Here is a 17,631-nt window from a genome sequence, read left to right as displayed (position 1 = left end):
AATTAAACATGGACATAGATTAGATTACTATAAAAGAAAGGATTATAAATGTATTTACGTAGTCTGAAGTATTTGAAAATGAATTTAGAATGCTTTTTGTTTGTTGTTTCTGAACATCAGAATGAATTATGTTTTTCATTATGGAAATGTATTTTCAATCATTCAAACATGTTGAAAGGAAAAAACATTTCAAAATGCCCTGGACATGCTAAACTTCAGCCAGGCAATCCATTTAATATGGTAAATTGAGGCATATCAGTGGGCAGCAAGGAATATATGATGAGTCAATGTATGACACCTCCGCTACATAGTGTATTGTAATGGCAATGATCTAGGATTTACAAGGTGCTGTAACAACATCAATAAATGAATGCATTGTCAAAAAGTTGCCCAGTACAATATTGCCTCCTATTCTCAGGGCTTCTTTCGAAATATTGCTCAATATACTGTGATCATCCTCACATATATCATCATGAAATAACATATGTAACTTAGAGGATGAAACTGTTGAATCTAGAAATTAAAATCTTAGTTATGAAGTTCAGGAGAAACTGAAATATGGAAAGGAATAAACCCAACAAATTCTCATTATCGTGATGTATAACCACTGACATTACACAAAGGCACATGATTCCAGCTATTCTTTATGTAAAATGTAGTCTAACCCAACACTGATAACTTACTGCAACAAGTTATCTTACCTTAACACAGCAAACGCTATTGAAAAGAGAAGAAAAAGTTCTGCACCACATTTTATTTAATGTGTTAAGTACCAAGTTAAACTTTGCTACATCTGTATTCCTGTAGCCTGTTATCAAGCTATGGTCTAAGAGCCACAGGCTATATACGGGTTCATCGACTTGCCATACTTTTTATCAGAGGTCACCAACATTTTGGACCTTGTTACCACATTCAACTTTGAGTAACAGTTGGGAACATTAAACTCAAAAATGGAGAAGAGAAATTTTTAACAATAGAGCTACATGGCCATGATACATAGCATTCTAATATATGTTTTCAAGTTACCATGATCCACCAATTGCAAGAAATGCACACCTTTTGGATTTCCTATGATTATTGGGACACGGGAACTTGCAAGTAGCAACGTGACCACATTCACTTACATTAGGATGCATTAGGAGGTTGACTGTATGATCTTTGTCCACATGATGTGTGTTTCCACCATGGTTGCCGTGTAGAGCTAATTTAAATGTGGAGAAACAAAAAACTGTTGAATTGAAAGTATTTGTTGATTAAGGCCACTCTCACACACAATGGTTCTTACAGTGTTTAGCACAGCATTTGAAACACTGTGCTAAATACTGTAAAATCGCCTCCATTGATGTCAATGGGGCTTCACAGACTAGCATTCGAACGTTTCTAATGCTGCAATTTTCAATGACGTCTGCTCTATTTTAGTAAAATTAGCGCCTTTTAACGCACCTTATCACCCATTGTAATGATGGGGTGCGTTAAAACCTCTCATAAATGCTTTTGAACGCGTTTGAAAACGTTGTTCGAAAACACATTAAAACGTTTCCCCAGTCTCCTGTGTGAGAGCGGCCTCATACTCAGTATGAATTTGACACTAGTATTATGTCTTCTGAACTGGCATTGTTTGGTGGTTCGGACATGTCGGCAATAATGTCAATTGCCAGTGCACATGGTTAGAACTCGAGCTTGCATGGAAAGCCACATAGCAAGGCGTAGTGAGTTGTACGAGGCATCAGATCACTGTTCCCAGGTCAAAATAAATGTATCTATCAAGTTTTCCTTTTTTTTAAATTCTCTAAACTCTATGAACTACTTTTTGAATATCGTATGTTATTACTGTTGATTCAGTTTGCAGGTTACTATTGAAGGAAACAACAAAAGACAACCTAATACACATCACAAAAAAATAAAATGGCTCGTATCACAAAGTAGCGTAGGAGATGTTCATGGCCAGTGCACAGAGGAAATGATGAGTCGGTGCTCAGAAACAATGCAGAGGGATATTATAGGCGATAACTCCAGCACATAATGAAAAATCCAAGTTTTAGTAAAGCACAAATAAAATCATATGAAGGGTACAAATCCACAATACTAGCCTACATGTTTCAGCTATGACTAAGGCTCTTATGAGCTAAAATGTGGATTTGCACTCCATATGAATTTATTTGTGGTTTGATAACATCTGAATTTTTAATTAAGTGCTAGAGTTATCATCACCTATAATACTCATCATTATTGAGGGAAACACAATAGGTAAAAGGTTTAGTCCCACAGAAAATGATACTGATAATAGATCCAATTGTACTAAATTATTTATTAGACTTTCTTTAGAAAGTTACAAACTGATTCTCAGTTTTCATCAATTAAAAGATTTTTCCAGAACTCGAAAGAAATTTGTAAGGCCACTGAACCTTGTAAAATAAAGAAAAAAAGTCATACTCACCTCCTTAAATGGCCCTTCATTCGTGCAGGAGCCCTATCCCTGCTTCTCCAAATTCGGAAGATGCCAAGAGTGGTCATGTGCTGTTCATTGTGCATGTGACTGCTCAATCACAGACTTCAGCGGTCAAATGCTATTCATAGCATAAGTCATTACATGTACAATGAAAGGCACATGATTGCTACCAGCTTCTTCTGGGATCAGAGTGCTGGTGATTGGCTTCCTGCGCTGGACTAGAGGATCTTTTAGGCCGCTTTCACACAGCCGAGTAAATCACGCAAGACGCACAAATCTAGCATGAATATGAGCCCCATTCTTTTGAATGTGGAGGTCACATACATGATTGCGGCATCTTTGGGCGTTCCCTTAGAACAGGGGTCCCCAACTCCAGTCCTCAGGGACCACCAACAGGTCATGTTTTCAGGCTCTCCTATAGTAAGAACACCTGTGGCAATGTCTGAGGCACTGATAGTAATTACATCACCTGTGCAACACTGAGGAAATCCTGAAAACATGACCTGTTGGTGGTCCCTGAAGACTGGAGTTGGAAAACACTGCCTTAGAATGCTTTGCCCATTATTTTCAATGGAGCCTGAAAACTCATCACACAGCGTGTGAGGTGCACGTAAGTGTGAAGCAAGGTTTCACATTGAAAAAAATGGGATCGCATGCGTACTGAAGTGATGGGAAGTGTTTTTGACACAAAAACACCTTGCATCCGCGGGGACATTGCATGTGCGCAAGTACAATATCGGGCCAAGTTTCACATCCCGATATTGCGCTTGCCCATGTGAAACTAGTCTAAGGAGGTGAGTATGACTTATTTTTCATTTTACAAAATTCCATGGTCATAGGAGTTATTTTTTGAGTGCTGGAAAACCCCTTTAATGGTCTACTTTACCATAGATGCATAATTCTGCCTTATGAGATCGTCAGCATAAACGATTAGTTAGGTTATATGTGGCAATTTAGTGTTTAGTGCTAGAAACAATGTATAAAATAGTTTTCTGTATATTTCCATATGATTGATACAATTAGAGAATCTTTTCACTTGCAAGTCCATATTTTAATTCTTTATTGGAAATTTTCTTTTTAATGTCTTTTTCCGTTATCGTACTATAATTAATCAAAATGTGAGCTGTTTTCTGTAAAGGGAACCTGTCACCAGATTCATGCTGCCCGAACCACTGGTGTATGAATGAAGCATAGTTTGCTAGTATTAATTATTTGAGTTCATTTCATAGTAAATTGGTAAGAGTGTGCAGAGCATAATCGGGGTAACTAGCCCCTGAACAGTATTTGATTAGCCCCTACTGTCTGGTCTTCCTATCAGAAAACAATTTACGTAAATAATTGAATCAGAAGCGGCGCTCCAATGGTGTGCAAGAAAATTGAAAACAGAATAAATAAGGAAGGAAACTCACCGCAACTGAGCCGGTCCTATGGGATAGAGACCGGTCAGTTCGTGGGTCCACTGGGGCTTTTCAAACCAATTTATGGCAAAATACGTTGGTGGTCCTAAGACATCCCCTGAGGGAGAGCAGCAGCGAGCAACTCCGAAACCATTGTGTCAAGAAGGAAAGAAATGTATATTCAAAATAAGCAAAAGGACTCACTTAATGCGCTCCGTCCAACCGTATCAAAGTATAGAAATCTTACTTGAAGCGGGGTGCCTGGACTCCTGGCACCCCAATATCCAAAGGAAACAGGGAAATTCCAACGAGGCAGGGGTATTCTTCATAAAACAATTTATTGCATACAGAAACAGGTGGGTATCGCAACGCGTTTCGGCTTTTGACAAGCCTTTTTCAAGCTTGAAAAAGGCTTGTCAAAAGCCGAAACGCGTTGCGATACCCACCTGTTTCTGTATGCAATAAATTGTTTTATGAAGAATACCCCTGCCTCGTTGGAATTTCCCTGTTTCCTTTGGATATTGGGGTGCCAGGAGTCCAGGCACCCCGCTTCAAGTAAGATTTCTATACTTTGATACGGTTGGACGGAGCGCATTAAGTGAGTCCTTTTGCTTATTTTGAATATACAGAAAACAATTTAGTAATTTTTTTTAACAGGTTTTACTTGCACACTAACATTTATAATCACAATTATATTTCCTTTTCCCCATGATAGTATCACCAGAGAGACTGTTCAGACCTCTGTGGAATCCTGAATGGCAATGCTGTTTGCCTAAATGACTCTATTCACATACCCAGATGGACGATATTTTGGGCAAGTGCAAGAGTTGTGCTGTATCGCCTACTTTTCAGGTCATAAGTGAGTCTCTCCTAGGAATTTGGTACAGTTGTATTACCTCTGGATAAATTATATATTGAGAAGGAAGATCTCTATTTTAGAACTGCAGGAAATAGTAAGTGAACCCTTTTGGAATTAAACGAATACCTTCTGTATTGATTACTAATTAAATATGGTCTGATTGGTACCTGAAGGCCCTTTTACACACAAAGATAATCTTTCAAATGAATGAAAGATTTAGCAATCTATTTGCATAAAGTGCTAATGGCCATTAACAGTTTATTATCTTTATTTGCATTTAAAAGGATCTCCAAGACTTGTTTGCTGAGCCCAGCTTGTTTAAGCACACACCCAGCTGTGCAAACAGCTGCTGCACATTCCATTATTCTCTTCATGGCTAGTGTAAACATGCCGTGGGGAGAATTTTGTGCAGTCTATTGAAAGATGAGCAAAATACATTCAAATGGAATGTATTTGCCCAGCCTTTCAGCAGCTGAACAATGGATTTTAAGTGAACCATAATCCATTGTTCAAATGAAAAGTGCCCGATGCCCGTGTTGTCATGATTATCGCTCATTTTTGTCAGTTTGGACGAATTTTGAGCAGTAATCATTGCGTGTAAAAGGGCCTTAAGTGACAATTATGGACAAACAATCAAATTCATCAAATAACACACAAACCGTTGCAGCTTTCATGTTTTTTTCTTGAGCACATTGAGTAGACATTAAGAGTGCAGAGGAAAAAAGTAAGTGAACCCTTGAATTTAATAACCTTTAGCAGCAGTAAACTCCACCTAATGGCTCCTGTTAATAAGATTTGCACAGCACTGAGGTGGAATTTTGGACCATTTCTCCTTGCAAATGCGTTTCAGCTCAGGAATTTTTCTGGGATGCCTTGCATGCACAGTTCTGCCACAGCATAAAGATAATTTTCCCCGTTTTGGTGGACTATTGGTTTTTTTATCACATCAAAATGTCTACATTTTTAGACTTCCAAAAAAAGAAATCCCCAAAATGTGACCAGTATGAATCAGTACATGGAAATGTGGATAAAGGCAAACTGTAAGGTCTACATTTTTTTCCTAGCAAGCAGTGCAAATATGCAATCATTTTTAGCCTTGCTTTAACCTGTAGCAATTACTGCGCATATAATTTGACAGCTGACTGTTACTATGACAGCAGAATAATGAATATCCTAAAAAGCCCTCCAAAAAGTAAGATGATGACATTCAAGTCAACGTCTTGGCAACTGTAGACTCAGTTTGGTGTGTTCATAAAGCAGCTATTTCCAGCAATGTTCACATTCAGATTTGTAGATCTAGTGATCACTTGGAATACACGTATAGAAGAGCTGTTGGAGGCATGTAGGATTTGTATTAGCTACAGAGCGAGGGCAATCTTATCCAGGAAGCAGATAAAACTGTTACTTAATGAGATAATTTTGTATTACATCAGATTTTAAGTAATTCCAAAATGGATAGCACATTAAAGGGGTTGTCCCGCGCCGAAACGGTTTTTTTTTTTTCAATAGCCCCCCCGTTCGGCACGAGACAAACCCGATGCAGGGGTTAAAAAAGAAAACGGGATAGTGCTTACCTGAATCCCCGCGCTCCGGTGACTTCTTACTTACCTGGTGAAGATGGCCGCCGGGATCTTCTCCCTCGGTGGACCGCAGGGCTTCCGTGCGGTCCATTGCCGATTCCAGCCTCCTGATTGGCTGGAATCGGCACGTGACGGGGCGGAGCTACAAGGAGCCGCTCTCCGGCACGAGCGGCCCCATTCAGAAAAGAAGAAGACCGGATTGCGCAAGCGCGTCTAATCCGGCGATTAGACACTGAAAATTAGACGGCACCATGGCGACGGGGACGCTAGCAACGGAACAGGTAAGTGAATAACTTCTGATAACTTCTGTATGGCTCATAATTAATGCACATAGTACATTACAAAGTGCATTAATATGGCCATACAGAAGTGTATAACCCCACTTGCTTTCGCGGGACAACCCCTTTAATGCTGGTTTACAGTTGTGGTCAACATTATTGGCACCCTTGATTATTTAGTATATAAAGCCAGCATCTTCAGAAATAAGCGGATATGTGCTAACTTAGTTTCATTAGAATATTTTAATAACTTTTCCAAATGCATTCAACACAACAATGTACCAGTCACCATACAAAGCAAAAACAAATAAAAATCGTATACAACATATACAGGATTACAGCAATTTACAGAGAGCATATGCAATGTTTTTGCAGCCATCTGTTTTTGCTCTAGCCTTGTAGAAAAGAAGGCTTCGGCAGCATCCAAGGTGCAATTTTTGCTCCAGCCTGATGGTAGTTAGTTCTACTGCAATTCTCTCAAGCACTTGAATTTTGAAGGGTTAATTTTCCCAAGAGCAGATTTCAGCTCTCTTCAAAGATTTTCAGTTGGATCGAGATCAGAACTGATTCCTGGCCAGTTTACAAAAATCCATTTTCTACGTATTAGCCATTCTTGTGTACTGTACTTTTAAATATGTATTTTGGGTCATTATCTTGGTGTAGGACTAATTGTGTTCAACTTCAAGCAGTTCATTTACATTTGGGAGCATATTAGCTCTGAAATGCACTGATAATCCTCCGATTTAGTTGTTTCTATAACACGTTCAAGGCCTCCAGGCCCAGAGGCAGCAAAGCAGCCCCACAACATTATGCATCCACCACCATGTTTCACTGTAGGTAGGGCGAACTTTTCTTTATAGGTTTCATTCCGTTTTCTATAAACATAGTGCTATTATAAATTGCCAAAGAGATCTAATTTGGTTTAATTTGTCTATATAACATTTTCCCAGGATTGTGGCTTGTCTAGGCAGCTTTCCAATGCTCTTTTTTTGCCTTTCTTTAATTAGTTGAGTCCTCTGTGGCCTTTGCCCATAGAGCCCTGTTTTGTTCAGTTTGTGGCATATCACATGGTACAGGTTGAAACCATCCCTTCAGATGTCTCCATCTCAGCATGAAGTTCTTTGGATGTTGTACATGGTTTCTTTAACCCATTTCTAACAAACTTTTGTAGGGTTTTCTCGTCAATGTTCAGCTTTTCACCACATCCTGGAAGGCTTTTCATTGTTCTATCAGTACCCAAATTCTTGATAAAATGTCAAACTGTTGAAGTCAGGATGCCAAGGTCTCTTGATGTTGTCTTATAACCTTTAGCCTGCTTGTGCTTGGTGATATTAACATTTCTGGTCTTCACATACAGCTGTCTTGCATTTGTCATTGTGAACAAGCACAAGTAATAAAAACTGGCCTTTTTAGAATGTGTTATTTGGAGCCAAAACCAGGTGAAGGCTATAAAAGGAGAGGACGAATAACAAATAAATACAACTTCTCCTCTTATTTTGACCCATTCTTGGTTCTGGCTTCAAAAACTCCATCAAAAAACCTGAACAAAAACTTAGTGTGTGAAAGCACCCATGAGCATCAACACCACCACTCATAGACTAATTAAAGTCATGTGGGCACTGACAAGGTGGAGACCAGTGAATCAAAATTCTAATTAATCACAGGTTAGTCTGATTTTCTTGAATTTTTCAGCCCAAATCAGTATCTCAATACTCCTTAGGACATGAGAGTCTCCAGGTTTGAATCCTCACAAGATACTTGGAATTAATTCCCATTAAATGTGGTTAGAAAATCAACCAAAAGTGAATATAAGCATGACTTAAATCTATACTAAGAGAAAAATAAAAAAGGCAAAGTTTTTATTTTGCTATTTTTGGGATTTTCTGTATTAAACATATGAGTTTATATACAAATGCAGGAAAGTTTATCACACTATTATATAAACACTATTATAACTTTCTGTGCCAGTTTGTTTACCCTTTCAATTGGTTTATGAAGGCTTCTGATGCATTTACATAAGCTAACAATAGTTTTGCAGTTTAGGATAAAATAACTTGTTACAAAAAGTTATTGCAGGCTAGTTAAACTTTGTTACATCTATACATCCCAGCAGTTTCACTAGATTCTTTATTCAGGAGTTATTTTACATAATGTACTTAGTACTAAGGGGTGCCATAATGTTGATCACAACTTGTGTGCTCGTGGCTGTGGTTTCTTTTTTGCTGAGTTTTTGTGGTGTTTTTAGAGGCTTGTATTTTCTATGCGAAAAGCCTGAAAAAGGGTCATACCTTGAAACAAACAAAAAAAATGCCATGGACTCAAAATAAAGAAGGCACAAAACAAATATTGGTAAAGCCATAAAATGAATGGGGATGGGGAAGATTTAGTATTGAAAATGTGCTAGTTTTCTGGTCCAGTTGTGCCTTAAAATTGCCTTACTTGCTTTGCAACACATTTATGTGTTTTAGACACATTTTTCATGTCTGATAAAGAGGTGCGATTTCATTGAAACAGGCGTGACCTAAATGTGACATCGTGCGCCATGAATTATTCCAGAATTTTGGTCCAAAAACTGGCATTAAGTAAGCTAACTCTTAAGCGATATCACGTTAGATAGAAGTGTCTAAAGATGTACCAGATTTATCATCCAGTATGAACCCCTATGATAAATTTGGTGCATTTTAAGACTATTTAAGTTTTCACTGTGTAACAATTAGGTAGCATTAGTAAATCTATCACACTGTTTGTAGTATGTCTCATAATTTTCTATTGTCTAGTGAAGAAAGCCAAACTCTGTTAAACTGGTTGCTGTCTTGAAATAAAAAGTTCCAGTTTGTAGCATGTGGTTGCCTCCACCTCCAGTTCTTCCATATCAACTCATGCGCAGTTAGCCTTGTGATAGGGAGTTCTGATGATTCCTGACACTGGTGAGAGGGCCTTGAGTGAAAACTTGCGTTGCCGATCTGCTACAAGCTCCTCGAGTGAGACCTATGGTGACCCTGCCTGAAGGTCCCCTTGCCATCGGACCTGTTAAACCACTGTATAGTGGTAATAATACCATCTAGTACCTTAATAATAGGTCATACACTGCCCAAATCATACTGCCAAACAGGCTAAAATAATTCCACTATGAAGTGTGCAGCAATTCAGACTTCTTGGTGTAGACAGAATACAGGGCACTTGGATACCGGAACACCTAAATGGCAGTATTATGCCTCATGCCCAGTTTCCTAGTGGCAAAACCAACAGTAGTTTTTCTCATAGGAAACAGTAGATTACTGCATAGATTCCTTCCTGTAAGTTTTTTTTTTTGTGCTTTTGTTGCAAAATGCAGTGTAATTTTTTTTTACTAATTTGATTCTTAAATACAGTAAGTGCTATGACTGCTCCATGTGACTGTGGATGTGAAAGCACTGTGTCAACCTACGCAGGTAGCTGATGATCCAATCCAGCACGGTTGACAGCCAACCTGTTAGAGATGGGGTTACCATTAGGGGCGCCGGGGTCCGGTTGGTGTGGGCTGCTCGTCCTAGCATGGCAGGAGCCCGGGCTGGTGGCTCTTTCCGGAATTCCCCCACTCTGGTGGTTCATCGCGGCAGCCGGCGGCTTGTCCCTCGTCGCGCGCGGGCTTGCCCTTCCACTGGTTGGCCATGGGGGCGCTCGGACTGGTGCACGCAACCAGGGGGAGGTGGCTTTATGTTTCCCTCTGAGAGTCATGTGACTTCTCCCTGCTTCTCTGGGCGAGGAGTCCTGCATATATACTCTGCTGGCACAGACACTGGTTGCCAGTGTTTAGTTTTGACCTAGTCTGCCTTCACCTGCAATATATCTGACCTGACTTCTTTGTGTATATGACCTCGGCTGTGCATTTGACTCTGGCTCTGTTTTTCCCTCCTGTACTGCGCTAGTGTTTTCCTGGTTTGACCTGGCTTGTTCTTGACTACTCTCTGGTTTGTTTGTTGTGCCCTTTCAGCTACTCGGTGCTCACCTGAGGTCTCCCTGTCCCTCTTTCCTTGAGGTCCCAGTCATTAGAGCAGTGCAGGGACCGTCTCCCAGTTGTCGCCTTGGGGCTTAGCCCAGGGGGGACAAGTAGGTAGGGACACGGGAGAGGGTTGGCGTAGGGATTCCCTGACCATCTGTCCTCACCAGTCCCTAACACGACCCCAGCGTGGGAGGTAAGATACAAGATGTGCAAGCCCCGTATGCAGATGGAAGCTAGGGAAAGTATCTCGCCCTGAGCTGAAAACCAGGAGAGAGAGACCCCTGCCTATTAGGGGGGCTACCATCCCGATAGGCATGACCCCACGGTCTTTTTCTAGGTGCTGACTGACCTTGACAGGACAGAACACCTATAAAACAAAAGACAGAACAATATCAGGGAGTATAGGTACAAAGGAGGTACAGGCTAACAAGGATAAACAGAGAATCAGACTCACAAGGATAACAGACAGCAGGATACACAAATGGAGGATACAGAACACGAGCAGAAAGCAAGGTAGCAAGGAAACTGCAGTGGCTAAAGATGGAGTTATGGACACAAATCACACAACAACACTACAGCACTGACTGAAAGGCCTACGGCAGCTATAAAGGGTAGTGATTAGAAAAGGTGCATCAGCTGAGCAGGAGGCCCAGAAGCAATGAACCCTAGGAGTGCTGGAAAAGAATAAATGAAAGTTCAGTAAACAGGGAGAGCAGGACGATGCCCATGCCTGCCAGACACAGGAGCAGACAATTGTGTCTGAACAGTGCACCTAACACTCCAATTTACATATCAGATGAAAGACTTATACCTAACAAAAGTTCTATCAACATGGCCTTGTGGGTATCAAGATATCACACCTAGTGATTTCAATGACTGATATTCTTGTCATTGCAGTTTTCAGTTTTGCTAGTATACTAACTCTATGTGAATTGAAGTTGTGTACATTGTTCATGTGTTTTAGCAACAGATAAACTGAACGAACTAGATGGGGAAACGCGGAACAACGGGATAATGAAAAATAAGTTGAAATGTGATGTGATTTCTCTACGGTACACTAAGCTCATAATTAAACATCAACTAATTAACAAAATGCACTCACTAGTTAGAGTTTTATTTACAGGTTCACATCATCTCATTTGTTATATGCCATTTACACTGATTACTTTTGGATAAGTTATGCCTATGTCATATTTCATGACACCATTGGTTCCACAATGCTAATCACTGTATAGAAGACATTCCCTTGAAACTCATCAGTTTAATCTTTTTCTCTTAAATTTACATTACACTTTGGCAATGAGTTATCAGTGGGTTTCACATAAGTGCCAGCCAAAAATGACATTTGGAAAGTTATGAAGATGTCTCTTGATGTTTATCCATGTATCGCTGTGTTCAGAGCTCCATGTCACATACCAATTTTCCCTGAAAATAAGACCTACCCTGAAAGAAAGCCCTAGCATATTTTTAAAATAGTGTCCAGGCAGCTATACATGTAAAAAAGAAATAATTTGGAGCAAAAATGAATGCCGCAGTAAAACAGTTCTGCTCCACAAGAAGATGTTGGAGATGGTCCCAAAATTGTTCAATTAGAACTTTATTGGAATGGTAATATCAACACATTTCAAGACTAGACCTGTCTTTTCTTCAGGATTACACATGGATGCTAAGGTACTAAGGTACTAAGTACTAAGGTACTAAGTACTAAGGTACTAAGATGCTAAGGTGGGTAAGTCAACTTTAGAACATGGATGTGAAGACTCCTGTAAAGTTAGAAGTATGAATCTAGGATATAATCTAGGATTTATGAGGTAGAAAAAATGGCAAATTTATCAACATGGTGCATACAAACTGATAAATTTAGAGTAACTCACTAGACACTTTTCTATTCTTAACATCACCTCCTTGGAGACCTACTTTATATCATTACTAGAGATGAGCGAGCACGCTCGGTAAAGGCAGATACTCGAGCGAGCATCGCTCTTCTCGAGTAACTGCATACTCGTTCGAGCAAATGCGGGGGGAGCGGAGGAGAGCGGGGGAGAGTGAGAGAGATCTCACCCGCCGCCCCCCTGCATTTGCTCGGATGAGTATGCAGGTACTCGAGAAGAGCGATGCTCGCTCGAGTATCTTCCTTTACAGAGCATGATCAGTACTTTGCAACCAGAACAACTCATTTCTTAAATGAGTTTTACACATTTTAGGATTCATTTAAGCAAAGGTATCTACAGTATTTATGTATGCTGCTGTACCCATTGGAAGTCACAATCTAAACCTAAAACTCACCTAAATAGCATTTTTTTGGAGCCTGCAAGGAAACCAGGCAAACACAGGGAGCACATAAAACTCCATACCAACATTGCCCTTGATTTAAAACCAGGACAAAGCGACACTGCTAACCACATCATGTACTCTACTATTACATTTTGGTGCATTGAATTTCTGTTATATGAAGGGGTTGCCCACTTTATACGTATATATATATTTTAAAGATGGTCTAGTAACCATGTAAAGAGGCACTTACTAATGGTATCATGTCTACTGTCATGAGGATTTTCTCATAGGCATTGAAGCTGCTCAGAAGGCATGAGTCTGTTAGTAAGTGTCTTATTGCATGATTTTTAGATCATCTTTTAAAATAAAAATAAAAAAGTGGACAACCTCTTCAGGTACACATAGAATGATAGGATAGGCTGTGTGAGTAACAGATAATAATTATAAGTCACATAAACCCTATAGATATGTAAATTCTACTACACATCTTATAAATGGATTCTACGGCGTTTTCCCAGAAATAAGACCTATCCCGATAATAAGCCTTACCCTGATTTCCAGGGGGCTTGAAATATAAGCCCTAGCTACACTAGGTGAAAAGAAAACGCAATACTCACCTCGCAGCCGGCACCTGTGTCCCCCCTGATAATCTACCAGGCGTTGCAGCAAGCTGGTGTGTAATCCTTCCTACTGTCGGAGGATTTTCTCTCTGGAAAACAGGACCTTGAATCCTCCCGGCTTCAGCAAGTGAGAGCTGTGATTTGATAGAGCACCAGCCAATCACAGATGCCGGCTGCGAGGTGAGTATACGCCGGCCCCTCCCTCCGAAAAAAAGACACTGTGCCTCTTTTAGGGGAAAATTTAATATAAGACAGCGTCTTATTTTTGGGGAAACACGGTACTTCTTCATCTGTCTATTAATTAAACATCCACTTGGAAAAAGATGAGTACAATTATTTAAATAAAAAGATGAATTGTGTTTGCCTCCCTATCAGTACTGCAAATGGAAAGTGTTGTGCGAACTCTTGAAAAGTTCAGTTAGGTCAGTTTGCCAAATTTTGGCAGTTTGGTTCAGTCCAAATTAGTTTGAACTGAATAGGAACTTTACCAATATTCCTAAAACTGGTGTATAACACTGCCTAAGAGCCATGAAGGCCATGTATAATACCCCTATGTCACCTTGGAGTGTTTCTGAGTACTTTTGAGCTGTTTTTAAGGCAAAGTTAATGAAAAAAAGAAAGAAAAAAAGAATAAACAGAAGAGAAAAAGGAAAAAGGGGAAGTGAAAAGAAGTAGGAAAAAGGAGAAAAGGAAAAATCAAAACTTATTTTTCCTTCTCCTTTCTTCCTTCTCCCTTTTCCTTTTTTCCAACCTCCTCCATTCTTCCGTTTATTCTTCTTTTTCCCTATTTTTCCTTCTTATTTTAGCGTGTTCTACCAAGGCAAACTGCCTGATGTTCAGGTTCACTTTGAACTAAATCTTTAGCAAAGTTCAACCCAAAACAGAGTTCTAATGTGTTAATGTTTTGTTCGCTCAACACTACTTCTGACTTGTGTTCTTAGAGTTGATTCACTGCTGTTGATATGCTATAAAACTTCAAATATTGTAGGTTGAGCTCAGGAAATCCAATGCCATAGAAATTAGCATTTTCCTTGGCCATTTAATGCTTTACTTAATATCTGTTACGTCTGCCAAGTTCGTGCTGGACCAACACCTGCGATTATGCACAATAATAGCTCAAAGTGGAGCAACTGAAATAAACAACACAAAATAAATGGGAAGTTTTTCTCTAAATATGTGATGACAGGGAAGAGGGCTCTTCCTAGCACAGCAGACTGATCGCTTCAATAGATGCAGGCCTGCACTCAATCCTGGGACCTGAGTAACCCTATTTGGCCAACAAAATAAAGGACAAAGCAAACCCCAAAAGGAAACTCAAATGAAACACCACACTTAGCTGGTTGTAAAGCCACGGCACACGGAGCCGTCCTCTGTTCACGTCACAGCGGAGACCACGCTGTCCATGGGAGCCACTTACTACCAGCTCAGACAGCGAGCAACTGGCAATTCACAGCACTTTAGCTCAGTATCTAGCCCAGGTAAATACCCAGCTAATTACCCACAGATGTGACTACATTACGTCACACCTACTGAGCTAGAAGGTGCAGAGCCAAGTCTAAAACTCACACCGGACTTCGTTAATCTGGCAGCGATCTCTGCTGCAACAGTACCTCCCCTTCCAGAAGGGGCCCTAGGACCCTTAGAACTAGTTCGCTTAGGATTCTGCCTGTGAAAATTTTAACCTAGTCAGTCCACACGGGCGTCTGCTGCCAGCACCCATGTCCTCTCCTCAGGACCATAGCCACGCCACTGCACCAAATACTGGAGAGATCTCCTAACTAGGCGAGAGTTAACAATGCGACCTACATCACAATAATAGCCCAAATTGCAGCAACTGAAATAAACAGCACAACATAAATGGGAAGTCTTTCCATAAATACATGACAACAGGGGAGTGGGCCCTTCCTAGAACCACAGACTGATCGCTTCAATAGGTGCGGGCCTGTATTTGTTCCTGGGACCTACGTAACCCTTCTTGGCCAACAAAATAAAGGACAAAGCGACCCCCGCAGTGATTATTGAGGAAGGGCTTGAAATATAAGCCCTTCCCTGAAAATCATCCCTATCTCCAGGAAAAAATAAAAAAATACATACATCACCTCTCCGCTGCTGTCAAGCTCTTGCACGTCTTCTCCCTGGCTCCCCAGCACTCTTCTAAAGCACTTTCCCCTAGACGGGGAGTTAAAAATCTCTGCCTCCTGAAAGCGCTGGGTCTGATTGGCTGAGCGCCACGACCAATCAGAGGCAGTGCTCAGCCATTCATTGAATGACAGCTGAAGGTTGCCTGTGATTAGTCACAGTGCTCAGCCAATTAGAGACAGCGCTCAGCCATTCATTGAATTCAATGAATAGCTGAGCACTGCCTCTGATTGGCTGAGTGCTGTGACTATATTTTATTCCAGCAGATAGGGATGATTTTCAGGGAAGGGCTTATATTTCAAGCCCTTCCCCAAAAATCACTGCGGGGTTTGCCTGCATCCTATTGCTTTCAATGGAGCAGTAGCAGTGCGGGCCCCATTGAAAGAAATGGGAGAACATTGCAGTCCTCTGCCATAGCTGTGATCACTGTGGCAGGGGATTCCTTCATCCAGGGGTTTCACATCCAAGGTATCCCTTACTGCAGCTGTCACAGTTGCAGCAGGGGGTAGCAATCTGCTCCCATTGCTTTCAATGTAGCCCGGGCCCCATTGAAAGCAATGGGCATGGAGCTTCGGTCACACGGATTTTGAAAAAAAAAATTCTTGCCTGACTGAGCCCTTAAGAAGCAGTGATTGAAACCAAACTCTTCCTACAATCTTACTGTATATGTATCTTTAGCATCACTCTTAGCTCATTTTTAAAATAGACTGCTAATGATGCATTTTTGAAAACTGAGAAATGTGAAATCTAAAGGAATCTAATGTCTTCAACCTTAACTAGTCTTAATAGACATTAAAAATTAATGTTATAATTATGTGGCACTGTAGCATTGCTTTCCTACAGTAAATCAGAAAGCACCTAGCATCATTTGTAGATGTTCATAGTGAAAATCTATTACATTTCACAGCAACCAGCCAGTGGCACTAAATTATTGCTACACTCTCCAATTTATTCTGAATACATTAGTCAGGCTCATATTTCTCTCCAAGTATTATTCCAATGTCTTCACCCTACACCAGTCACTGCTCTGGTTGCCCATCCATTATAGAATACTATATCAACTTAGCACTTAGAGAAACTCACTAGACACTTTTGTATTCTTAACATCACCTCCTTAATGACCTACTTTACATCAGTATTTTGCAACCAAAACAAAACAACTCATAGCTTTAACAAGTTTCACACATTTTAGGACTCATTTAAGCAAATGTATCTGCAGTATTTATGTATGTTCCTATCGCCATTGGAAGTCACAATCTAAATCGGAAACTCACCTTAAGTAGTATGTTTTTTGGAGTGTTGGAGGAAACCATGCAAACATGAGGAGCAAATAAAACTCCATGCCAAAATTGCCCTTGATTTAAAACCAAGACAAGGCAACATTGCTAACCACACCCCGTAATATGCTATTGCATTTTTGTTATATAAAGGGGTTGTCCACTATATATATATATATATATATATATATATATATATATATATATATATAAAGATAGTCTGGTAACCATGTAAAGAGGCACTTACTAATAGCATCATGCGTTGCCATCCTAAACATGGCCGAGGATTGCGGGGCATGTGACCACACCTGAGCATAAGTGGACCTTATTGAATAGTACGATGCACAGAAAAGGAGACTAGCACATGCAATGTGTTGTGCTACATGTTATTCAATGGAGACTGATGATGGACAGGTCTAGGCATGTACACCTCCATGAACAGCCATGTGTAGAACAGAAATGCTGTGAGGGCAGTGCCAGGGCAAGTTGCAGGGATTCTCACAGGCATCGGAGCTGCTCAGAAGACATGAGACTGTTAGTGTCTCATGACATGATTTCTTGCTCATCTTTAGAAATAAAAAAATATAAAGTGGACAACCCCTTTAAGTACACATAGAATGATAGGATAGACTATGCGAGTAATAGATAATAAGTATATGTCATATATATATCCTATATATGTCCAGCATCTTTTGAAGGGTCATGGTTTTGTGCTTCTGATTAGTGATGAGCGAACTTAGGTCAAAATTTTGCGTTGAAGTAGTGACAGGTCTGCA

This window comes from Eleutherodactylus coqui, chromosome 1, assembly GCF_035609145.1.
Source record: "Eleutherodactylus coqui strain aEleCoq1 chromosome 1, aEleCoq1.hap1, whole genome shotgun sequence".
Lineage (NCBI taxonomy): Eukaryota > Metazoa > Chordata > Amphibia > Anura > Eleutherodactylidae > Eleutherodactylus > Eleutherodactylus coqui.
Note: the sequence above shows the minus strand (reverse complement) of the source record.